This window comes from Lepisma saccharinum, chromosome 13 (assembly GCF_977018435.1).
Source record: "Lepisma saccharinum chromosome 13, izLepSacc3.1, whole genome shotgun sequence".
Taxonomy (NCBI): Eukaryota; Metazoa; Arthropoda; class Insecta; order Zygentoma; family Lepismatidae; genus Lepisma; species Lepisma saccharinum.
Window position 1 is genome coordinate 16,004,036 of NC_139241.1, and position 26,878 is coordinate 16,030,913.

Here is a 26,878-nt window from a genome sequence, read left to right on the forward strand (position 1 = left end):
TTTTTGTTATAGCCAATAGACGGAGACAGGAAGCAGACGACGAGGAGCTATTGTCTATTGGGTTGGAGAGTTTATTTAACAAATGAACTATATAATCGTACTCAATGGTACGTGTAATATTCACGGATGAAATCTCGAGTACGTGAACATTACAACCACTGAGCAGATTCTAATGCACAATAAAGAGAATGATACTCATTTAAAGAAAAGGCGTAGTTACAAAACACACAAATAATCACAAACTATCAAACGTCAAGTATCAAAATGTGTTTTAAACAAATCTGAAAAGAAACATGTTTCAAACGCTTTGTTTAAACATTTGAAATAAACAAAGAAATATGTTTTAAACGGAGAAAACATATTGCTTAAAACACTTTGTTTTGATCATGCTAACTCTGTTTCCATACAATCCTCCCTGTGAAGTCATTTCCATGTTCGGCTTCGTAGTGAAATGACAAGAGCATTTGGAAATTTAGCAGCAAGCGCCCATACAGATCCTCCTGCCTGCAAATTTCAGAAGGTGAGAGATTATCAAGCTGAGCAAGAGCACACATTTCCACCTACAGTTTTCGTTGTGTTTGCTAATCGGGCTCAGTTTGTACCAAGCCTTTATAAAAAATAATATTAGACTCGTTTGTTGTTCCCCTCCACGGAAATCTTTAGTAAAAGGCGAAAGATTTTTGCGTATGAAGGGAAACCAGAGTTGTTTCCAGGCCACCAATTTTTCCTAGCCTATGTTGCAGTTCAATTCACTGCTCATGGGAACGTGTAGGTTCCGTAGGAAATTGCTGTTTTACTTGTTGAAACATAAATCCTCGTTTTGTGTGATTTTCGTTTCTTAAAACGAGAGAATAAGGATATAAATCCGTGCCGATTTCTAATTTGCGTCATGTGCACGGACCAACGTACACAAATGATAAACCGACAGCAAATTCTACCATCTCTCGGCCACAATTTCTACTAGTGGGAACTTGTACTTTGGCAACAAATTCCATTTCACGAAGAATTTTCAGTTTACCTGTTCTCATATACAAGACGATTACACTTTCGGGTTTCTCCCACAGGCATTCTTAATAATGTTTCGTAAAGAAACCAAACCGAAGCAAGAAAGACAATTACCGCAGTTATTTCGGTTGTGACGGGTCACTTTCATGTCATGCGATTCTTGCACGTATATATGAAGTGACGGAATCTCGAAATTTACTATAGATTGGGCAATAGCCATGAATATAAAACAAGATAGTTCCGTGGAAATTACTTATCGTAATAATTCTCGGCATCAAAGCAAGTTACATTTCGACAATTGTAAATAAGAGAGAAAGAAATAAATAAAATGAATTTTGTGTTCCAAAATTTCCTATCATACGCTAACGACTTCTTTTTCACAATGTTACTTCCATACAGGGTTGGCAAATTTGTGTTCTTTTGTTTGTTTTAACATGCTTTTAATGTTGATTTGTCGAAAAGGATATATTTTTTTTAAAAAAATAAAACTTTTAAACAAAATGCCAAGATGACATTTTTTTAAGAATTATGAAAAATAATGTATCTGTAGAACATCCAAGGATTGATTGTGTTCATATTACAAGCAAACGCTTGACTAACTTCTTAAAATACACATTTATGTTAGTCTTTAATCTCGCCTGTACGCTGTTCGAGAAGCTCCAACTAATCCACAGTTTCCAGGCCCCACTGAGTCCAAGTGGTAGCTTCTGATTAATTATCATCGTGAATGGATCTAAATCTTAAACATCTGCATAAATCATAGCCATGAATTTTAAACGTGGCCCACGGTATTCATCACCATATGTGTGTTATTTGATGTACATTTTGAACCATGTAACGCTTGAGTTGGGGAGGACGCTGACTTGCCCGAATTGATGGTAAAACTATACTGGAAGCGCGCGGTAAATTACAATTGTCAACGCCTACGCCCACACAAGGGTCACAAACACAATCTGACGCGACGTTTCTGTTGGGCCTGTATTCTCGAACACGAGGCAAGTCACAGAAAGGTCACGTCAGGTTCCAGTATACTTTGGAATCCAATGGAACGGTCGAAATCTAATGATTCCGTTCACTTTATTTTGTCAATAATGCTGCAAGAAATGAGAATATTATTGCTTGCATCAAAAAAAAAATACATATATATATATATATATATATATATATATATATATATAGATATATAGATAGGGACAATGATATGCTAAAATTCAAGACCCAGAACACTCTAACGTAAGCAATTGGACAACACTCCGCAACACAAGAGTTGCGTATCAGTTTAATAACTTACACCTTTCTCACACGTCGCTAATAAAGTTAAATGCGGCGTTTCTAAGATTTAGTCCTGTTAAAGGAAAAACAAAGAAAGGAGGTTACCAGGAGCAAGACATATCCTGGCTTATTATGCGATAATCTAGTCAACCAGAGCAAAAAATTGTTCAGAGATAACTGGGGTAAAAACTTCTAATCAAATAAGTACAATTCAACTTCCTCTTAACAATCTGTTTAATTTCTGTTCTCAATAACTATTATAAAAAGGTCCATCAGGACTCTGGTTAACAATTCAGTCTCCCAAGGAGTAATTACGATCGTAACAAGTGCATTATAAATATACAAAATATCAACAGCATTAAGAGTGGTAACCTATCTTATCAGTAATAGACTACAATTATTTTCCTTTTCTCCTTTTTTTTTTGTAATACAATTTTTATTGCATGGCCGTTGATGCTACCATGTTGGTTATTTGGTGGTACTGGATTGAAACCGGAAAAAGGCGGGGTGTGTTGTACGAGTTACCAAGAAAAGGGAAGTAGTTAAAGCAATTCAGGATAAACTCCCAGTAGTTCTTCAACAACACTATTAACTGTCCAAATGGTTCCTCTGCCACTTAACACGCGCTCAACCAAAAAAAATAAAAAATAAAAAGGTAAGTGGTTGCATCTAAGTAAGTCCCTTTTTACTACTACCGTCGTTTGGTACGGGCAGCGTGCTCAAAACGAACACTTCACGCTAGAAGGCATTTTGTAAGTTTTCGTCGCGGCGACAATTAGGAGTAATAATCGTGCAGTCACTCAAATTCACAGTACTTGTTATTGCAACAACAGGACAAGTCTAAAAACTGAAAGGAGGGATAACATACGTCGATCGCGTGTGCAAAAATTCAAAAAAAAAAGAAAAAAGAAACAGTTCCACAAGCCAGCAGACAACGGGAATATTTGATAGAAGTCCAATTTACCTTATATGTATTCCTTCGGAGCTCTAGTCGTAAACCAAGTACACTCAACTGTTCTGGTACCAAAAACTACAGTTAAGTATTTCCACTTGAGACCATATATGCAGCTGCTACTAAACGTGTTCCATTTTTGCGGTCCCAATAGGTTTCCGAAGGAAGTAAAAGTTCAAGGCGAGCTTTCCCGTGTCACTGCTGCTGGGCTGATAAGGCACAACGCGGAGTCTGAATGCGAACTGCGAACTGCCGTGTTCCCGATCGGAATCGACGGGGAAGAAAAAAAAGGGGGAGGGGGAGAAAAGGAGAGAGTAGTTTTTTTGTTATAGCCAATAGACGGAGACAGGAAGCAGACGACGAGGAGCTACCGTCTATTGGGTTGGAGAGTTTATTTAACAAATGAACTATATAATCGTACTCAATGGTACGTGTAATATTCACGGATGAAATCTCGAGTACGTGAACATTACAACCACTGAGCAGATTCTAATGCACAATAAAGAGAATGATACTCATTTAAAGAAAACGCGTAGTTACAAAACACACAAATAATCACAAACTATCAAACGTCATGTATCAAAATGTGTTTTAAACAAATCTGAAAAGAAACATGTTTCAAACGCTTTGTTTAAACATTTGAAATAAACAAAGAAATATGTTTTAAACGGAGAAAACATATTGCTTAAAACACTTTGTTTTGATCATGCTAACTCTGTTTCCATACAATCCTCCCTGTGAAGTCATTTCCATGTTCGGCTTCGTTGTGAAATGACAAGAGCATTTGGAAATTTAGCAGCAAGCGCCCATACAGATCCTCCTGCCTGCAAATTTCAGAAGGTGAGAGATTATCAAGCTGAGCAAGAGCACACATTTCCACCTACAGTTTTCGTTGTGTTTGCTAATCGGGCTCAGTTTGTACCAAGCCTTTATAAAAAATAATATTAGACTCCTTTGTTGTTCCCCTCCACGGAAATCTTTAGTAAAAGGCGAAAGATTTTTGCGTATGAAGGGAAACCAGCGTTGTTTCCGGGCCACCAATTTTTCCTAGCCTATGTTGCAGTTCAATTCACTGCTCATGGGAACGTGTAGGTTCCGTAGGAAATTGCTGTTTTACTTGTTGAAACATAAAACCTCGTTTCGTGTGATTTTCGTTTCTTAAAACGAGAGAATAAGGATATAAATCCGTGCCGATTTCTAATTTGCGTCATGTGCACGGACCAACGTACACAAATGATAAACCGACAGCAAATTCTGCCATCTCTCGGCCACCATTTCTACCAGTGGGAACTTGTACTTTGGCAACAAATTCCATTTCACGAAGAATTTTCAGTTTACCTGTTCTCATATACATGACTGACTATTACACTTTCGGGTTTCTCCCACAGGCATTCTTAATAATGTTTCGTAAAGAAACCAAACCGAAGCAAGAAAGAAAATTACCGCAGTTATTTCGGTTGTGACGGGTCACTTTCATGTCATGCGATTCTTGCACGTATATATGTAGTGATGGAATCTCGAAATTTACTATAGATTGGGCAATAGCCATGAATATAAAACAAGATAGTTCCGTGGAAATTACTTAACGTAATAATTCTCGGCATCAAAGCAAGTTACATTTCGACAATTGTAAATAAGAGAGAAAGAAATAAATAAAAGGAATTTTGTGTTCCAAAATTTCCTATCATACGCTAACGACATCTTTTTCACAATGTTACTTCCATACAAGGTTGGCAAATTTGTGTTCTTTTGTTTGTTTTAACATGCTTTTAATGTTGATTTGTCGAAAAGGATATATTTTTTTTTAAAAAAATAAAACTTTTAAACAAAATGCCAAGATGACATTTTTTTAAGAATTATGAAAAATAATGTATCTGTAGAACATCCAAGGATTGATTGTGTTCATATTACAAGCAAACGCTTGACTAACTTCTTAAAATACACATTTATGTTAGTGTTAAATCTCGCCTGTACGCTGTTCGAGAAGCTCCAACTAATCCACAGTTTCCAGGCCCCACTGACTCCAAGTGGTAGCTTCTGATTAATTAACATCGTGAATGGATCTAAATCTTAAACAACTGCATAAATCATAGCCATGAATTTTAAACGTGGCCCACGGTATTCATCACCATATGTGTGTTATTTGATGTACATTTTGAACCACTGAGCAGATTCTAATGCACAATAAAGAGAATGATACTCATTTAAGGAAAACGCGTAGTTACAAAACACACAAATAATCACAAACTATCAAACGTCAAGTATCAAAATGTGTTTTAAACAAATCTGAATAGAAACATGTTTCAAACGCTTTGTTTAAACATTTGAAATAAACAAAGAAATATGTTTTAAACGGAGAAAACATATTGTTTAAAACACTTTGTTTTGATCATGCTAACTCTGTTTCCATACAATCCTCCGTGTGAAGTCATTTCCATGTTCGGCTTCGTTGTGAAATGACAAGAGTATTTGGAAATTTAGCAGCAAGCGTCCATACAGATCCTCCTGCCTGCAAATTTCAGAAGGTGAGAGATTATCAAGCTGAGCAAGAGCACACATTTCCACCTACAGTTTTCGTTGTGTTTGCTAATAGGGCTCAGTTTGTACCAAGCCTTTATAATAAATAATATTAGACTCGTTTGTTGTTTCCCTCCACGGAAATCTTTAGTAAAAGGCGAAAGATTTTTGCGTATGAAGGGAAACCAGAGTTGTTTCCAGGCCACCAATTTTTCCTAGCCTATGTTGCAGTTCTATTCACTGCTCATGGGAACGTGTAGGTTCCGTTGAAATTGCTGTTTTACTTGTTGAAACATAAAACCTCGTTTTGTGTGATTTTCGTTTCTTAAAACGAAAGAATTAGGATATAAATCCGTGCCGATTTCTAATTTGCGTCATGTGCACGGACCAACGTACACAAATGATAAACCGACAGCAAATTCTGCCATCTCTCGGCCACCATTTTAACTAGTGGGAACTTGTACTTTGGCAACAAATTCCATTTCACGAAGAATTTTCAGTTTACCTGTTCTCATATGCAAGACTGACTATTACACTTTCGGGTTTCTCCCACATGCATGCTTAATAAAATTTCGTAAGGAAGCCAAACCGAAGCAAGAAAGAAAATTACCGCAGTTATTTCGGTTGTGACGGGTCACTTTCATGTCATGCGATTCTTGCACGTATATATGTAGTGATTGAATCTCGAAATTTACTATAGATTGGGCAATAGCCATGAATATAAAACAAGATAGTTCCGTGGAAATTACTTAACGTAATAATTCTCGGCATCAAAGCAAGTTACATTTCGACAATTGTAAATAAGAGAGAAAGAAATAAATAAAAGGAATTTTGTGTTCCAAAATTTCCTATCATACGCTAACGACTTCTTTATCACAATGTTACTTCCTTACAGGTTAGGCAAATTTGTGTTCTTTTGTTTGTTTTAACATGCTTTTAATGTTGATTTGTCGAAAAGAATATATTTTTTTTAAAAGAAATAAAACTTTTAAACAAAATGCCAAGATGACATTTTTTTAAGAATAATGAAAAATAATGTATCTGTAGAACATCCAAGGATTGATTGTGTTCATATTACAAGCAAACGCTTGACTAACTTCTTAAAATACACATTTATGTTAGTCTTAAATCTCGCCTGTACGCTGTTCAAGAAGCTCCAACTAATCCACAGTTGCCAGGCCCCACTGAGTCCAAGTGGTAGTCTATTTTTTAAAAATATTAAACTACTAAATTAAAATATATCTATCAAACTACTATATTAAATTTTAATTTTCCACTGCCTCTGCTAAATTTTTACTTTGTTTTTTTTTATTCTCCAAAAAATTGTTTTTTATTCTATTAATTATTAAATTTTTTGCTCCGCCCACACATAATTTTTTTTTTATAAAAACAATAATTATAACACACAAAATAATTAAAAATAAAAATTATTTATTAAAAAACAATAATTATATAATATAAAAACATAATAACATTTTATTTAAAAACTAATTTCAAAAAATAAAAAACATTTGTTTTAATTAATTTTAAAATAATTGTTAATTTAATTTTTATTGGCTTTATTTTATTAACAATTAATTTATTATTATAATTTTTTAAGGGTGCATTTATTTTGTTTTTTTTTTGTTTATTTTTTTTAATTAATTTTTTATTATTTTTATGCAAATTTTGATTTAGTTTTTTGTTAATTGAATTTATTTTTTTATATAATTGCTATATTGTTTTCAAATTTTTATTCAGGGAATTTTTAAGTTTTTTTATTGATGCTGCTATTTTTTAATTATAGTTTTTTTAGTTATGAGATTAATATATTTTTTCCTTTTGGCATTATAAAACAATACTAGAAATTTTTAATGCATGGTTGTTTATGAATTTATTATATTTTATTTTTATGGTAGCGATTAAGTTATTTTGCTTTTAAAATTAGTTTTTTGCATCTGAATGGACTCGTTATATTTGGCGCACAACAGGGCGAACCCACGCAAAAATTAAGTTTAAGACTAACTAATTTACTTATACATTTAAAGAAAATGTTGTGTATACTAAACATGTATTAGCAATGAATTTAAGCTTGACGAAATAAAATAATAATTCGTGAACAATTTTATGATCACATCATAAAGAGATAACACTTTATATATAATGTGTGTGTCTTGAATAAAAAATTGTCTGACCATTATCCTTTGTAGTGTGCTGTTGCACATGTTAAAATAAACATTAATCTGACTTACATATCATTATCCAAAATAATAAGAACATTCAGTCATGTATTAAATTACAATAATCAAGATAATATAAATATGCAACTGCCATTTTGGTTTCCAATACACATGGATGATAGTGAACAAAATATCATACAAGTACATACAATGAATACCAAATCAAATAAATAATAATATTTTTAATATATGACAGGCAACACAATTTTATTGAGTGCCAAAAATTATTTTGAAAAATATGTGTGAACACCTATAAAGTTCCATATGTATGTAAACAACATTAGAGTTCTAATGTGTAACACTATTTGTATCAACTGATGAAAACTAATTATGGCTATAATACCATCTTATTCATGAAGCATAAATTATATTAATACCATAAGTTAAAATTTCAACATGTTATCATCTAAAGAATAAATAATATTGTATGATAAAAATTACACATTTTAAGCTAAAAATATGAATAGAGTTTGTGCCTGCATACAAGGCAACTAGTTTATGTATAATAAAGAAAAAAAGAAAGAGAAAAAGGTTCCTGGACCGTATTTTGAATTGATCCGGAAAAAAGGTTCCTGGACCGTAATTAGGAAAAATGTAAAAGGTAGTGGAGCAGATTTACAATAAATGATGACGGGTTATAAAATCGATTGAAAAAGGACTTTCAGATAAAACTGGTGAATTATTTTCATACCCCAAATGAAAAAGTAACAATGCGGCAACGCTGTAGACACAGCAACAAGTACACAACGAATACCGAACCTCATTTGTCTATGGCTACCACAGTAGTGTATAGACAATCAGACCAGTGTTAATTCCACATAATTTAGGAATTTCTATACGTGAGCGCCAAATTTCAGTTCCACGAGTGGCGTCTTGTCGCCGTTTCGACATTGCAAATTGCTCATTTCCACGAGTGGCGCCGTCCCGGTATTGCAAATTGATCACTTCCACGAGTGTATGTATGTGTGTGTGTGTGTGTGTTTGTTTGTTTGTTTGTTTTTTTATATTGTGTAGTAGTTGTGGTGTGTGTGTGTTTATATTGTATTATAGTTGTGATGTGTTTGTGTGTGTCTTGTGTAGTAGTTGTGATGTGTTTGTGTGTGTCTTGTGTAGTAGTTATGCTGTCTAATGTGTTTGTGTTCGTCTTGTGTAGTAATTGTGCTGTCTAATATGTTTGTGTTTGTCTTGTGTAGTAGTTCCTCCATTCATATCGGGGGTTAGGCGTAGAGCTGACAACTCTGCACTGTAAAAAGACATGTCAAGAAACAGAAATATAAGGCCATGGATGTTCCCAAGGTAAAATATTCCGGAGGTAAAATAGTCCCCCGTTCGGATCTCCGGGTGGGGACTACTTTGGGAGGTCCCTGGACTAAGGATAAGATCTACGTTAGGAATAAGGATATTAAATTAGGCACCTGGAATGTTCTGAGCCTTTACCGGCCTGGGGCATTTCAGTGTACAGTTAATGAGATAGTGAAGTATAAATTAGATGTAGTAGCTGTCCAGGAAGTTAGGTGGCCAGGAGAAGGGAATTGTAAAACTAAAAATTATACTTTTTTCTATGGTGGTACTGAAAATCATAATTTTGGAACAGGCTTTTTCATAAATAATAGAATTATCTCGGCTCTTAAAACAATAGAATTTATTAATGATAGGATATCATATGCAGTTTTACACGGTAGGTGGTGTAAAATTATTTTAATAAACATACATGCACCAACGGAAGATAAAGATGATAATACTAAAGATGATTTTTATACAGAGTTAGAACAGGTCTTTGATAAGTTTTCTCAGTATGATATGAAAATTCTGTTAGGTGACTGTAATGCACAGATTGGCAAAGAAGAGACATTTAAACCCACGATTGGTAAAGAAAGTCTTCATGAATTAAGTAATGATAATGGTATAAGATTGATTACTTTTGCAACCTCAAAGAATTTAATTGTGAAAAGTACCACCTTTAAACATAAAGATATCCATAAATATACCTGGTCTTCTCCAGATGGTAAAACTCATAATCAGATAGACCATATTCTCATTGATAAGAGAAGGCATACTAGTATAATTGACGTTCGTACACATAGAGGTGCTGACTGTGCCAGTGACCATTATTTAGTAATTGCTAAATTAAGAGAAAGACTCTCAGTGATAAATCATAAGCAACAAAATCTAAAAGTTATAAAATTTGATACAGGAAAGTTTACTGATGAAAGAATTAAGAAAGATTACCAAATTAAACTGTCAAATAGATTTGAGGTTTTGCAGGATTTAAATGATGATGAAAATATAAATGAAACAGACGTAAATAAGAATTGGGAGCACATACGTAATGCAATAGAATCAGCAGCTAAAGAAACTATAGGATACCATAAACCAAGAAAAAGTAAGCCATGGTTTGATAATGAATGTCATAATCTAATAGAAATAAGAAATCAGGCTAGACTTAGGTGGTTAAATAACTCTGATGATACAAATCTAAGCAATTATAATACAATAAAGCGAGAAGTTAACCGCATGTTTAGAAGTAAAAAAAGAGATTACTTGAAAAGCAAAATTAACGAAATTGAAACAAACAGCAAAAATAAAAATATCAGAGATTTATATAAAGGTGTAAATGAGTTTAGAAAGGGGTGGCAACCTAAAGTAAACTTGATAAAAGATAAAGACGGTGATTTTCTAGCTGACCCAAGTGATATTCTAAATAGATGGAAGAACTACTTTAATGACCTTTTAATTGTCCATGTAGGAGATAAATCAGAAGTAAATGAAGTCCACACAGCAGAACCTTTAGTTCCAGAACCTAACTTGACTGAAGTTAAAGATGCTATTAAAAGGCTTAAGAATAACAAAGCACCTGGCATTGATTTAATACCAGCTGAGTTAATTAAATATGGTGGAAATTCATTAATATGTCAAATTCATAAATTAATTTGTTTAATATGGAATAAAGAAGAAATCCCTCAACAGTGGAAAGAATCCATAATTGTTCCTGTGTTTAAAAAAGGTGATAAAATGAACTGCAATAATTACCGTGGAATTTCTCTACTCTCAACAACATACAAAATATTGTCTAACATTCTTTTAACAAGACTAACCCCATATGCTAATGAAATTATAGGTGATTATCAATGTGGATTTAAACGTAACAGATCAACTACAGATCAAATTTTTCACATCAGACAGACACTTGAAAAAAAGTGGGAATATAATCAAAATGTCCATCAGCTATTCATTGATTTCAAAAAAGCATATGATTCGGTCAAAAGAGATAAATTATATAATATATTAGTAGAGTTTGGAATACCTAAGAAGCTTGTTAGTATGATAAAAATATGCACCAGTGAAACAGAAAGTAAAATTCGTGTGGGTAATAATATGTCTGACAAATTTATAATTCATGATGGGTTAAAACAAGGAGATGCATTATCTCCATTGCTCTTTAATTTTGCCTTAGAATATGCTGTTCGGAAGGTAAAAGAAACTAAAGAAGGACTAAAATTAAATGGTGTGACTCAGTTGTTAGCATATGCAGATGATGTAGACTTACTGGGGGATGATATAAATACGATTAAGAATAATGCTAAAATATTTTTCAAAACTGCTAAAGAGATAGGTTTGGAAGTTAACAAAGAGAAAACTAAATATATGCTTACAGGCCGAAACCAAGTGTTAGGTAATAATCAAAATCTAATTATTGATAACAACTCGTTTGAACCAGTTTCCAAATTCAAATACTTAGGAGTAATATTAACAAATGAAAATTATATTAAAGAGGAAATAAAAAGTAGGCTTAATTCAGGAAATGCATGTTACTTCTCTCTTCATAAACTTTTGTCTTCTCGTTTAATATCTAAGAAACTAAAAGTTAAAATATACAAAACAGTAATTTTGCCTGTAGTATTATACGGGTGTGAAACTTGGTCCCTTACATTAAAAGAGGAACATAAATTGAGAGTATTTGAAAATAAGATTCTTAGGAAAATATTTGGACCTAAAAGGGATGAGGAGACAGGTGAGTGGAGAAGGTTACATAATTTAGAACTACATAATTTGTATTCATGTCCAGATATTATTAGAATAATTAAATCAAGAAGACTTAGGTGGGCAGGCCATGTGGCACGAATGGGAGAGGAAAGAGGAGTTTACAGGATTCTTGTTGGGAAACCAGATGGTAAGAGACCTGTAGGAAGGCCAAGACGAAGATGGAGGGACAACGTTGAGATGGACCTAAAGGAAATCGGTAGGGATGGAAAAGAGTATATAGATCTTGCTCAAGATAGGGACAGATGGAAGGCCTGTGTTGCTGCAGCCATGAACCTTCGGGTTTAAGAAGGCTAGAGAGTTAGTTAGTTAGTTAGTTAGCTCTATATTTTTTTTTATTTGTATTTTTTTTGTTATGTATGTGTATTTTAATAATATTGTTAATTTGTTGTTTTTATTTTATTAATTTATGCTATTTGGAAGTTAGTTTATTTGCGAGGTATGCAATTATTATTGTAGTGTTTTGATTTTTTTTAAAATTTAGTGTAAATTTAGAATTTTAGTAGTATATAACAAATGACAATTTGGTTTTGTAAATAATTCCCTGTTCGGGCGCCATCGAGTGGTTTAGGAATACGGTTGGTAATAATGGCGGGATGCTTTTATTGTTTAGTTGTTTTGGAATGGTAGTTTGTTTTGTTTTTTTTTTCTGCTATTTGGTTTGTTTGATTGGAGTTTTTGTATCAGCTGGAGAAATGTGTTTGGAGTTTTTTTGGTGTTTTTTTTTGCTATTTTTTTGGCTGTAGTGTTTTATTTTGTGAAAGTTTTAAAGGTATTAGAATATGTTTAGTTGAAAGTTTTAATTTATTTTTATGCATTTTTTTTATATGTTACAATTTTAAGTTTTTTTACTATTTTAAGTTTTTTGTTTTTGTGCATTTGACCACTATGTTTTTTGATTATATTTTTATGAAAATTGAAAATTACACAAAAATTTGTAGTTTTTATAAAGATAGTATGAAAATTAATATAGGATTTAATAAAATATTATATAAAAATTTGTTGGCTAGTTTTGAAATTAAAAATTGAAAAATTATTGATATATATATTAAAATAAGGAAATTTTTTTTATTTTATATTTTTTATGCGCTTTTTTTTAATTTATTTTATTGTTTTTAGTTTATTTTATATTTTATTAAAATGCCAAAAACACCAAATAAAACAGCAAAAACACAACTCACTTGCCCAAAGCCAACCCAAACAAAAAAAAACAGCAAAAAAAAACTACAACCATAAAAAAAAAAACAGACAAACTTGCCCATAAAAAACAAATATAACCCAAACACTTAAATCTAAAAATGCTAGAATTACATTCTAACCTAAATTAACATCAATAAACAAAACACATCAAAAATCCTGCAGAAAACAACACAACAGCTAAATTAAAAAAAAAAAAAAAAATTTGCTTCCCTACAGTTCAACAAATTTTATTCGGGAGCAGGGGGATGTATAACCGATGTGCCAATTACAAATCCCCAAATGTGCCAATTACAAATCTCCATAGCTTTCCCCCAAAATCTTAATTTCTGCTCTATAAAAAAAAAACCAGATGCCCCGAGAAGCCAGCAAAGCCAGCGTTCATTCCCATAAAGCCTCCCATATATCACCGCCCCTACTTCAAAAGGGAGAAAACAGTGTGTCCGGCAATAAACTCCCATATCTGTCCCGTACAAATTCGTCTAAACTCTGGCTCACATCAAAATAATTCCAGCCCAGATGGAGCCTATCAAAAAAATTTCGGCCGAAAAAAAGCTAATCACCTGAAACTTCAGGCATTTAAAATTTAAAAACTTTCTTCTCCCTTTTAAAAACAAAAAACCTCTGTTCTCGGGAGACGGTGCAGGTGGCCAGGCTCGGATTCTAAACAGTCGCCCTACACATAGTGCTCTCCACAAAACGCATAAATTCCAAAACCACCGCCCGCTAGTCTAGCTCATAGACAGCTCAGTGACAAAAATAATAAATACAAAATTTTGAATTTCAACCCCGCCAGAACATTTCTCTTAGTATATCTTCGCTTCGATGCGATTTCGACAGCAAAGAAAAAAATAACTTTACCAAAGTGTCCGAGTTGTGTAGAATAAAATTTGAGCTGAAAGCCATTAAAATTAATTAAAACAAATGCTTTTCATTCCTCGAAATCAGCTCTCAAACAAAATGCTATTATGTTTTCATACTATACAATTATCGCCTCTCAATAAACAATTCTCACCCTTAACCACCCCGTGTGTTACAATTATCGCCCCTACAAAAAAAAAAACCACGTGTGGGCGGAGCAAAAAATTCAACAACCAATAGAATAAAAAACAATTCTTTGGAGAACAAAAAAAAAAACAAAGTAAAAACTTAGCAGAGGCAGTGGAAAATTAAAATTCAATATAGCAGTTCGATAGACACATTTCAATTTAGCAGTTCAACATTCTTAAAAAACAGTTTTACAACACCCATTCACAGTTGAAAATTTCAAATAGAAACTTTGTTTTTCAGCACCGTTGTAAATCAAAAAAAAATTGTTTTCTCTCTCTAGACCATAATTAAATTCCTAGCTTTGGGTGCTCAAATATAGTGTTTACATATAAAATCGACCATCAGCGGTCTGCGTTGCTCACTTGTTGAAACTCGGTGCATTATAAATCAATAACAGTGTGTTTTTTTTGTGCCTCAGTAGGCGAGCTGAATAGTAAATATTTCTACAATAATATATTAAATATTATATCGTAACATATCCTAATGTTCTAATTTCTAATTTTTCAATTTTTAATTCCTACCTGTAAACAACATTTGGCTTGTAAACAAAAACCAATATAGAAAAAACATCATCGTCTTTTTACCTTGGCCGGAGCTTGGACCGTAGACACGAATAAACAATTCCGTGTCGAATTTAAATTGGTACATTTAAAATTTCTCCAATTTTAAACATCCATACCATAAATATATAACATAGTCCAAAATCGAACCCTAAACACCGCCATCTTAAATTGTAATTATTGTTATAGTAGCTTCTGATTAATTAACATCGTGAATGGATCTAAATCTTAAACATCTGCATAAATCATAGTCATGAATTTTAAACGTGGCCCACGGTATTCATCACCATATGTGTGTTATTTGATGTACATTTTGAACCACTGAGCAGATCCTAATGCACAATAAAGAGAATGATACTCATTTAAAGAAAACGCGTAGTTACAAAACACACAAATAATCACAAACTATCAAACGTCAAGTATCAAAATGTGTTTTAAACAAATCTGAAAAGAAACATGTTTCAAACGCTTTGTTTAAACATTTGAAATAAACAAAGAAATATGTTTTAAACGGAGAAAACATATTGTTTAAAACACTTTTTTTTGATCATGCTAACTCTGTTTCCATACAATCCTCCCTGTGAAGTCATTTCCATGTTCGGCTTCGTTGTGAAATGACAAGAGCATTTGGAAATTTAGCAGCAAGCGCCCATACAGATCCTCCTGCCTGCAAATTTCAGAAGGTGAGAGATTATCTAGCTGAGCAAGAGCACACATTTCCACCTACAGTTTTCGTTGTGTTTGCTAATCGGGCTCAGTTTGTACCAAGCCTTTATAAAAAATAATATTAGACTCGTTTGTTGTTCCCCTCCACGGAAATCTTTAGTAAAAGGCGAAAGATTTTTGCGTATGGAGGGAAACCAGAGTTGTTTCCAGGCCACCAATTTTTCCTAGCCAATGTTGCAGTTCAATTCACTGCTCATGGGAACGTGTAGGTTCCGTAGGAAATTGCTGTTTTACTTGTTGAAACATAAAACCTCGTTTTGTGTGATTTTCGTTTCTTAATAGGAGAGAATAAGGATATAAATCCGTGCCGATTTCTAATTTGCGTCATGTGCACGGACCAACGTACACAAATGATAAACCGACAGCAAATTCTGCCATCTCTCGGCCACCATTTCAACTAGTGGGGACTTGGCAACAAATTCCATTTCACGTAGAATTTTCAGTTTACCTGTTCTCATATACAAGACGATTACACTTTCGGTTTTCTCCCACAGGCAAGCTTAATAATGTTTCGTAAAGAAACCAAACCGAAGCAAGAAAGAAAATTACCGCAGTTATTTCGGTTGTGACGGGTCACTTTCATGTCATGCGATTCTTGCACGTATATATGTAGTGATGGAATCTCGAAATTTACTATAGATTGGGCAATAGCCATGAATACAAAACAAGATATTTCCGTGGAAATTACTTAACGTAATAATTCTCGGCATCAAAGGAAGTTACATTTCGACAATTGTAAATTAGAGAGTAAGAAATAGGTAAAAGGAATTTTGTGTTCCAAAATTTCCTATCATACGCTAACGACTTCTTTTTCACAATGTTACTTCCATACAGGGTTGGCAAATTTGTGTTCTTTTGTTTGTTTTAACATGCTTTTAATGTTGATTTGTCGAAAAGGATATATTTTTTTTAAAAGAAATAAAACTTTTAAACAAAATGCCAAGATGACATTTTTTTAAGAATAATGAAAAATAATGTATCTGTAGAACATCCAAGGATTGATTGTGTTCATATTACAAGCAAACGCTTGACTAACTTCTTAAAATACACATTTATGTTAGTCTTAAATCTCGCCTGTACGCTGTTCGAGAAGCTCCAACTAATCCACAGTTTCCAGGCCCCACTGAGTCCAAGTGGTAGCTTCTGATTAATTATCATCGTGAATGGAACTAAATCTTAAACATCTTCATAAATCATAGCCATGAATTTTAAACGTGGCCCACGGTATTCATCACCATATGTGTGTTATTTGATGTACATTTTGAACCACTGAGCAGATTCTAATGCACAATAAAGAGAATGATACTCATTTAAAGAAAACGCGTAGTTACAAAACACACAAATAATCACAAACTATCAAACGTCAAGTATCAAAATGTGTTTTAAACAAATCTGAAAAGAAACATGTTTCAAACGCTTTGTTTAAACATTTGAAATAAACAAAGAAATAAGTAGTTGTATTTGTGCTATAACCAGGACAGGAAAGGAAGAGCCCCTCTCAAGCAGGTTTGGCTATACTTAAAACAAGCTCAACATGCCTATATGAGCTTTTTGCTCAAGTGTGGCACCCCCTCTAATCCAAGATTTTTGTAAAAAAGCCCTCATGGATTCCATGAGAAAGGAAGAGCCCTCTCAGATTTATTTGCTCATACTTACAAAAGTTGCATCAGCCAGATTGTTGTCCATAAACTTGTCAAAAATTGATATTTTTTTGGCTATACCTGAAATTATGCTAAACCCATACCTACCCATACATATTTACTTCAGGTTTAAGTTCAATTGGATACCAGGTTCAATTTGTATATCTAATATTAAAACAATGTAATTCTTCTAGAATTGCTCTGTGAAAAAACCCTCGGGAAATTCTTGTAAAAAACAAAATTCACGGAAATTTCCCGGCTGATGCAATTTCTGAGTATTGAAGCTTTGCGTGCAAGCAAAATTGCATCAGCCGGGAAATTCTTGTAAAAAACAAAATTCACGGAAATTTCCCGGCTGATGCAATTTCTGAGTATTGAAGCTTTGCGTGCAAACAAAATTGCATCAGCCGGGAAATTTCAGTGAAAAATATGCCCCCTCGGAATTTTCTGTGAAAAAACCCTCGGGAAATTCTTGTAAAAAACAAAATTCACGGAAATTTCCCGGCTGATGCAATTTCTGAGTATTGAAGCTTTGCGTGCAAACAAAATTGCATCAGCCGGGAAATTCCCGTGAAATTAGGGTATATAAAGAGATTTTGCATTGTATCAGCCAGTATTGTGAGAGTGGTTGAGGAGAACAGATGTGTTTTTACAGTGCTTCTCATACTTACAGGCCTGTTTGATTTAATATTCATATTAAATATATATTGAACAATATTTTGCCTGATATTTGTTACATCTAGCTTGTTTGTTGTAATCCACTCTTATTTAGAGTCTGGCCTATATCTGTCCCAGCTTGTTATACAAAAATCAATACATAATACTCAGTGCTGGGTCATTGCCATTCAAGATGTGCATGTTCGTGCAGGTATGTGTGAATGAATATTTATTCTTTTTTTCTACTTGTGGGTTATTGGCCTTACAACCTGTCATAATAGGCATAAAGATTTGATTTAAAACCCAGGAAATTTTATATAAATACCAAAGCCAAAAATATTAACACACATACACACATACACACACACACACATATACACAGCACAGTGCTGAACCCAACTGATATTTTTATCCAGCATAGAGTTTTGAATTGAAGCCCAGGAAATATATATAATAAACCAACAACAAAAATGCCGAATCAAAAATATTGCAATCAGTGTAATAAGAATATATTTAGCTCTAATTGGGCCAGACACCAAAAGATTTGTAACCCAGACAAATACAGAGCTCCCACAAAAATATGCCCCAAATGCAATAGAAAATACAGCATGCAATACTTCACATATACACATAAAGATACTTGTTCTGTACAGTCATCAACATTGCCCCCACAACCATCTACATCTGGTCTGAAAAGGAAGCATGAAGCACCTCTTAATGCCAGAGCAGCAAAGCAGCCACGCTATGAACCTATCCATAGCAGTTTTAATGCCCAACTTAGGAATTATCGGTTTGTATCAGAGCCAAGATGTGGCATTAACAATTTTTTGAACAGTGTAAATCCTGATCTGCAGGCAATTCTAAATGCACAAAATGGCTCTTATAAGCTCTCCCTCAAATTGTATACTCAATATAAGAAACCAAATGGCACAAAATTTACACAGCCCCACAGAACAGAAACTGTACCGGTATATTCAAATGCAAATTCAGACACAATAATAAGCAGTTTAATGGATCAATTGAACATTAAACACTCTGAATTTGCGGCAAAAGAGTCTGGATGGAGCCTATGCGGCTCTCCTCACAAGTTATATGTTAATATTTCTGAATTCACTCCATTACAAGGATCTACATATCTGCCATTACCAGCCAATATTAAAAACAAAACAGCCGTGGTTAATATTGAAAATAATGATGAGAAATGTTTTTTGTGGTGTATTTTAGCTGCTTTGTTTCCAGTTTTAAGGCATCCTGAAAGAATAAGTTATTACAAACAACATGTACATTTTTTTGACGATGCAATGGAGGGTTTGGAATATCCAATGTCTGTTCAGAATATTGATAAATTTGAAAAAAAGGCCAGGCATATCAATGGCAAACAATTATCTATTAATGTATTTATTTGTTCCACTGGCAATTGCCCGATAGAACCTCTCAGAATCAGTACAATTGATGATGAATCTGCTATTCCAATTGATTTGCTCTTAATTGAAGGGGATGGCAAATATCATTACACTCTGATACATAATCTTGAAGCTTTAGTGAGAACACAACTAGACAAATCTAATAGAATATTTAAGTTGTGCAGAAGATGTTTAACTGTATTTGATGGCAGGAAAATGGTAAATGGGGTTCAGGAAAAAAATGCAGAAATTGCCAAAAACAAGTTAATTGAGCATCTGAAATACTGTGGGAACCATAAACCTGTTCATATGGTGATGCCTAATCCAAGTGAAAATTGCAAATTCAAAAAATTTGAAGCCTTGTTGGAACACCCAGTATATATTGTCTGTGATTCTGAATCAAATCTCAAATCTCTTGCATCCTGCAATCCAGATCCTGAAGAATCTTCAATTACACCATACCAGCTACATGAACCTTCCAGCTTTTGTTATGTGGTTGTACAGGATGGTGTTGTTACCAAAAAAGATTCATACATGGGGCCAGATGCCATCAAAATATTTGCACATAGAATAGAAAATGAGTGCCGTGACATAGCATCTAACATCTTATTAAAATCAAAACCCATGTTGCCTTTAACAGAGAAACAGATTGAGGATTTCAACAATGCAGAAAAATGCCCGGTATGTGATTCTGAATTTTCAGATACAAATATCAAGGTGAAACACCATTCTCATACAGATGGTAAATTCTTAATGGCCCTGTGTAATAGCTGTAATATTAAGATCAAGAGACCAAAATTTGTCCCCATATTTTGCCATGGAGCATCCAATTATGATTTTCATCATCTGATCAGATATGAGGGGTTTGAGAAGCAGAATTTAAATATTTTAGCTGAAAATGATGAAAAATATATATCTATTAGCAAAATAATTAAAGTTAATGGTGCTCCTATTCACATAAGATTTCTTGATTCTTACAGAATTTTATCTGCTAGCCTGGCTACACTGGCCACTCAATTATCTGATGATCAATTCAAAATTACAAGTGCATTGTTTCCAAATCAGGACCTGAAATTAATTAGGCGGAAGGGTGTATATCCATATGATTATGTTACAGATTTTTCTAAATTTGATGAGTGCTCCCTGCCTCCACAACATGAGTTTTACAGCAGAATCAGAGGATCTGGAATCACTGATGATGATTATCACCATGCCCAATTGATGTGGAACAATTTAAAATGCAAGACATTTGGTGATTATCACATGGCATATTTAAAACTTGATGTGACCCTCTTAGCTGATATATTGCAGGCATTCAGAAAATCTTCTATGCAAAATTATAAACTGGACCCAGTGTATTTTTACAGTGCCCCGGGCCTAGCATGGGATGCAATGTTTTTAAACACTAAAAAGAAATTGGATCTGATCCCAGATCAAAATATGTATCTGTTTATGGAGCAAGGTATAAGAGGGGGGATGGTGCAATGTTCTCAGAGATATGCCAGAGCAAATAACAAATATATGCGTGATTATAATCCAGAATTGCCATCAAATTATATACAGTATGTAGATGCAAACAGCCTCTATGGTCATGCCATGATGCAAAAACTGCCATATGCAGGGCTTGAGTGGGTCGAAGATTTCAATATTGAGGATTTTCAGAACTTTGATGACCGTGAACATGGCCTCTTCTTAGAGGTTGATCTGATAATTCCAAAAAATTTACACAATAAATTTTCTGATCTGCCCCCAATTCCTGAGGTTCAGTGCTCACCTGGCTCTAAACAGAAGAAGCTCATGATGACACTGGAGTCAAAACAGGGCTATGTCATATATTACAAGAACCTCCAGTTCCTGATGAAACATGGTGTCCAAGTGACCAAAGTTGGAAAAGTTTTGAGGTTCAGGCACTCAGAATGGTTGAAACCATACATTAATACAAATACAGAGCTTCGAACATCTGCAAAGAGCCAATTTGATAAGGGCTTGTTTAAATTGATGGTAAATTCTGTATATGGCAAAACAATTGAAAATGTCAGAAAACATACCGATGTTAAAATAATTACTGACCCCAGCCTGAGCAAAAAATTGGTTGCAAAACCTAATTTCAATTATAGAAGAATTTATGATGAAAATATGGCACTTTTCAACATGAAAAAAACAAAAATTAAGTTTGATAAGCCTATTTATGTAGGGGCTGCAATATTGGATTTGGCCAAATTACATATGTTAATATTGTATTATGATGTGTTGAAACCTTTTTATAAGGATCGTGTAAAATTGATGTACATGGACACGGATAGTTTTGTTCTTGATATTAAAACAGAAGATGTTTATCAAGATATGACCCAGCCTGAATTGTTTAAATATTTTGACACCAGTGAATTGCCAGGCCATTTGAATATTCAACCCCACAACAAAAAGGTGCCCGGCAAGTTAAAAGATGAGACACTTGGTGATGTTATTGTGGAATTTGCTGGGTTAAGTGCCAAGATGTACAGTTTTAAAACATGTAGTGCTGTTGTCAAAAAAGCCAAGGGCATTGGCAAAGTAGCTGTGGAAAAAGAGCTCCAATTTGAAGATTATAAAAATTGCCTCAAATCCCAGAATTTAATCAAAACATCAGAATCCAGAATCCAGAGTGTGGATCACTTATTGACCTCAAATGTTGTAAGAAAAGTGGCTCTGGACCCACATGATGATAAGAGATGCATTTTATCATGTGGCATACATACTCTACCATGGGGGCATTGTGATTTGAAAAATGGCAATCAATGCCCAATTCCAGAGCATGATTTGAAATAAATAAACATGCCTATGAACTTATTTGGGTTTAAAAAACAGGCTATTATGGAGCTGCCAGCACCACAACCCTCTCCTGATATGCTGTCTAAACTGAGTGGCTTGTTAATTATTCATCTGAACAGCATATTTACAGATGTTGATGATGAAACAGGTAAAATATTGTACATATTTAACAATAATTTAAATCATTACCAATTACCTGTAGGTGGGCAATTGCAATTTATTACAACCCCTGAGGGTGATGTTAAAATTTCAATAGGGAGAAATATTTACAGAATTAAGCACTCAAACATGGTTTCTGGCACTGTATATACTGTTTCTGCTGGTGATTGCTTATATATTGAGGTCCCTGGATCCTATGACAAGCTTATACCCTTTTTTATAGAATTAAGAATCAGGTATTCAATAATAAATAACTACTAAAACAACAATGCCTAATGATATTTTTGGCCATACAAGACATGAAGATCACAGTGATGAGATTTTGATGCTTGATATCAGAGTCAAGAAATTAAGAAGTGATTTACAAGCTTTACAAACTACACTCAATGCCAGTCTTCAATTAGAAATTACAAATTTGCAATCACAATGCATGGACCCTCTTCTTAAAATTGATTCTGAACTCAAATTGTTGCTTCAGAAATATACTGATTTGGTCACATTGGATAATTTTCAAAGTTTAGAAGAAGCTGTAGCAGCTCTTCAAGCCAAATTTAAGACCCAGGCTACCAATTCTGAGCAATTGAAACAACAATTGGAAGAGCAAATAAATAATGTCCAGACACAACTCCAAACAATTGTCAAAAGCATAAAATCACAAGAAGATTTTGATCTAGTGATTTCCACTCTAAAGGAACAGATTCAGTCACTCCAAATACCTAATCTGGATCCTCTGAACAATGCCATAGCCGAGGTTAAAGAAAAAATTGAGACACTTGAAAATTTTATGAACAACTTGCCATCTTCTGATGCTTTGAATGCAATAACTCGGAGTGTAGCAAATATTAAGCTGCAACTTGAAACATATGAAGATTTTGGAAAAATTCAAAGTTCCATAACCCATCTTGAAGGTACAATAGCAGCAGTGCAAAGTGATTTGGCAAATGTACTAGAATCCAGATTGCCTGGGATTGTAGATACCCTTGTCAGTGTCCAGCAACAAATCACAAAGCTTGAAAACCTCAACACTGAATCTGAACTATCTCATTTTCATCACTTGATAGATGATATCCAAACAAAACTTGAAATTTTACAACAATCCACACCCTCTCAGGCAGATATAGCTCTGCTCCAAAATGCTATGCAAAATGTGGCTGATGCTTCTGAATTACACAATGTGAAATTGGCACTTGAATCTTTGCAAAATACAGTCTCAAATCTTCCTACATCACAGGAACTTAAAAATATTAAGAGGGCAGTGAATCGGATATTGAAATCAGAAGATATCAAGAATATCCAAGCAGAGATCAAACATCTCACTCAGACAGTGGCCACTCTACCAACAAATCAACATATTAATGAATTGCATGCCCTGTTTGAGGATATCAGAAGACAGGTCCATGATCTTACAGCTCAAAATTCAAAATTGGCAATTGTTGAAAATTTGCAACAAATTGTTGCTAATATCAAGCAACAGCTAGGGACCATGGAATCCAATCAAGCAAATGCTTTGTCTGTTTTTGCCACCCAGCTTCAAGATATTGTGCAACAATACAAAAAACTTGCTGTTGACATAAGAATCAAGCCTGGGCACGATGAGATTGTTAGGACCATCAATGAGCACCTTGAATCTGTAACAAGCAGATTGCTCACAGCAGAAAAAGAAATAACAGGCATAATCGAGAATCCAAAACATTCAGTAATTCTTGAATTGTACAGCATCCCCAACAAAGAATATGATTCTCCATTTACACCAGGTGGCAAAATATATATGCTGTCCCCTGCACAATTTTATTACCAATTTTTTGTTGGGGGCACATTGAGACCAATCAAGATCAAATATTGGCTTCAGCCACAGGCACACCACTACCCTACCTTATCAATAACAAATGCTGAGAACAAAGTGAAAATCACTAGTGTAGAATTGGAGTATTTTACAGATCCCAATACATTGGAAACAGCCTATACTGAAGATGATGGCTCTTTGGAATTTAAAATACAAATTGGAGACAAATTATATTTAGAAAATCCTGCAGTCTCAGCTGCTGAACACCCCATAGTTGCAATATTCTTGTTTACATATTATGTCTAGAAAAATTATTGTTGATGAATTACACAGACAGGCCAGACATAATTTTAAGAGACTCCCAGTAGTCACAAAGGGCATAGATGATTTATGGCAAAGCGACTTGATTGAAATGGCAAGTGGGCAGTTGAAAAACTTAGACAAAATCAACAAGGGCTACAAGTATCTACTCACTGTAATAGACACATTTTCAAAATTTGCCTGGGCTGTGCCACTCAAATCCAAGACTGGAAAATGTGTTACAGAAGCCCTCAGGACAATCATCAATCAGAGTGGAAGATCCCCGCGCTATTTGCAAACAGATAATGGCAAAGAATTTTATAATTCAGTGTTTCAACAATTTATTAAAAGCCAGGCAATTAAACATTATTCGAGTTACAGTGACCTCAAGGCCTCAATTGTAGAGAGATTCAACAGAACCTTAAAAAATCTTATGTATAAACAATTTACACTGCAGGGTAATTATAAATGGATTAATATTCTTCCAGAACTTCTACATAAATATAACAACTCGGTCCATTCCACAATCAACATGAAACCCTCTGAAGTAACTTCATCTGATGAGCAAAAATTAATCAGTACTGTTTATTATCCTAAATATCAGCCAACAGCAAAAAAACCTAAATACAAGGTGGGTGATCAAGTAAGAATCAGCAAATATAAGCACTTATTCAAGAGAGGCTTTACAAGAAACTGGAGCACTGAATTATTTACAGTGGTTCAAGTTAAACCCGGGACTCTTAACACATATATAATAAAGGATCACCGAGGAGAAATTCTCAAAGGCAGGTTCTATGAACAAGAGCTCAGTAAAACTAAACAGCCTGACACATATCTCATAGAAAAAATCATCCGCAGAAAAGGCAATAAGTTACTTGTCAAATGGTTGGGACTTCCAGAACACAGCTGGATCGATGCAAACAAAATAATAATATGAGCACCTGGGATGTTATAAAAAGGCTGCCAGAACCTGAACAACAGAATAAGAGAAATGGCAAATTGTTACCTGATAATATTAGGTGTCTTATTGTTGGGCCATCTGCTTGTGGTAAAACTACACTAATGGTTGATAATTTTTTACTGGCTCCCAACTGGTTAGACTGGAAAAACAGGCACTTGTATATCTTCTCCAAGAGCTTGGAACAATTAAAATATCAGCAGCTGATGAAGCTATATGATGGATTGGATATTGCCACTTTTGAACCAGATGTTAAGCCACTTGATGAATGTCTCGATAATTCTGTTGTTGTGTTTGATGACATTATATTGGATAATCAAAACAAGGTTAGGAATTTTTTTACACAGGGCCGGCACAAAAACATTGATTGCTTCTACCTGGCACAGACTTTTTCAAAAATACCCAAGCAGCTGATCCGAGACAACAGCAATTTTATATGTGTGTTTCATCAAGACCATACCAACCTCAAACACATACATGATGAACATGTAGGTGGGGACCTGAGCTACAATGATTTTTCCAAGTTTTGCAGTTGGTGTTGGAACCAGGACAGTTATGGGTTTGTCACAATTGATATGACAAGAACACCCAACACTGGTAAATATAGAAATAAAATCAACAATTTTTTAGACATTGAAACATAAATAAATAACCATGAAAAGGCCAATAATTGATGATCTTAAATTAAGAGATTATCTTGTAAAAAGATTTAAGGGATGGAAATCAGAGAACCGAGGAATTTATGAAAAACACAAACAAACAGAACAGCCTGTAATTGATGCTATTAATAATTTAGGTAAGAATATCAAAACTGTTACAGAGCAAAATCAAAATTTGCTCACAGAGCTTGTACCTGTAGCTGCTAGGAACATATTAGATTATCCATTCACCCCACTTTCCAGTATTCATACACCTAGTCCTGTTGCTCCTAGAAGAATTGAGGCTAGTCAGGATCCTATTGAATTGGGTCTTCTTGCTCAAAAATATTTAACCACACCTAAAGACAATAAAGATGAGGTCTTTGGCTTATATGCTGACACAGAGCTTGATGGTAGCATCATACATAGAATTGGCAATTTCAGAGTAACATTTATGGGAGATGATATAATTGTATATTCAGAATCTCGACTTGGAGAAAAAGGTGCTTTTGTTAAGTACTCCGGAACACCTGGATTATGGGAATTGATGACTAGGAAAAGGCCTGGCAGCTATACAGATCAAGATTATGAGGATTACAAAGAAATATTAATAAAATCAGATGCTCTATACCAGAACAATGATCCCACACAAAAAAGAGTCAAGTCGAGCAGTGGGGCAAAATACAACAATTTAATCAAGCCCATATGGTCACAGATTAAAACTGGCAGTGGAATCAAACAATACAACACCCTGCCCAAAGAATTTGTGTGGGTTGATGATGTCAGGAAACTTGTAGATAGGCTATTGGTGATAGCTGGGGAGGAAAATGCTGGGAACCACAATTTTTACAATGAAAAGGTTGGAATTATGGACATGATAAGCACCAAATTGTCTAATTTTATAGTGAATGACACTAAGGGGATTGGATATCTCATAAAAATTATTAATACTCTACCACCTAAATTTTGGAATATTTCTGAGGGTCGGGGCCT

At 34.1% G+C, this 26,878-nt stretch overlaps 4 non-coding genes across 4 annotated transcripts; all 4 read right to left on the bottom strand.

The window, feature by feature from the left end:
• Window positions 1–588: 588 nt before the first annotated feature.
• LOC145997594 (U5 spliceosomal RNA) lies at window positions 589–706 on the bottom strand. The gene has a single exon (XR_014442995.1). It is a non-coding gene; the product is annotated as a U5 spliceosomal RNA (small nuclear RNA).
• A 3,431-nt stretch (window positions 707–4,137) lies between these two features.
• On the bottom strand, window positions 4,138–4,255 carry LOC145997716 (U5 spliceosomal RNA). Its single transcript, XR_014443112.1, has one exon. It is a non-coding gene; the product is annotated as a U5 spliceosomal RNA (small nuclear RNA).
• Window positions 4,256–5,822: 1,567 nt separating this feature from the next.
• LOC145997679 (U5 spliceosomal RNA) lies at window positions 5,823–5,940 on the bottom strand. The gene has a single exon (XR_014443075.1). It is a non-coding gene; the product is annotated as a U5 spliceosomal RNA (small nuclear RNA).
• Window positions 5,941–15,564: 9,624 nt separating this feature from the next.
• Window positions 15,565–15,682, bottom strand: LOC145997810 (U5 spliceosomal RNA). The gene has a single exon (XR_014443200.1). It is a non-coding gene; the product is annotated as a U5 spliceosomal RNA (small nuclear RNA).
• Between the last annotated feature and the right edge of the window lie 11,196 nt (window positions 15,683–26,878).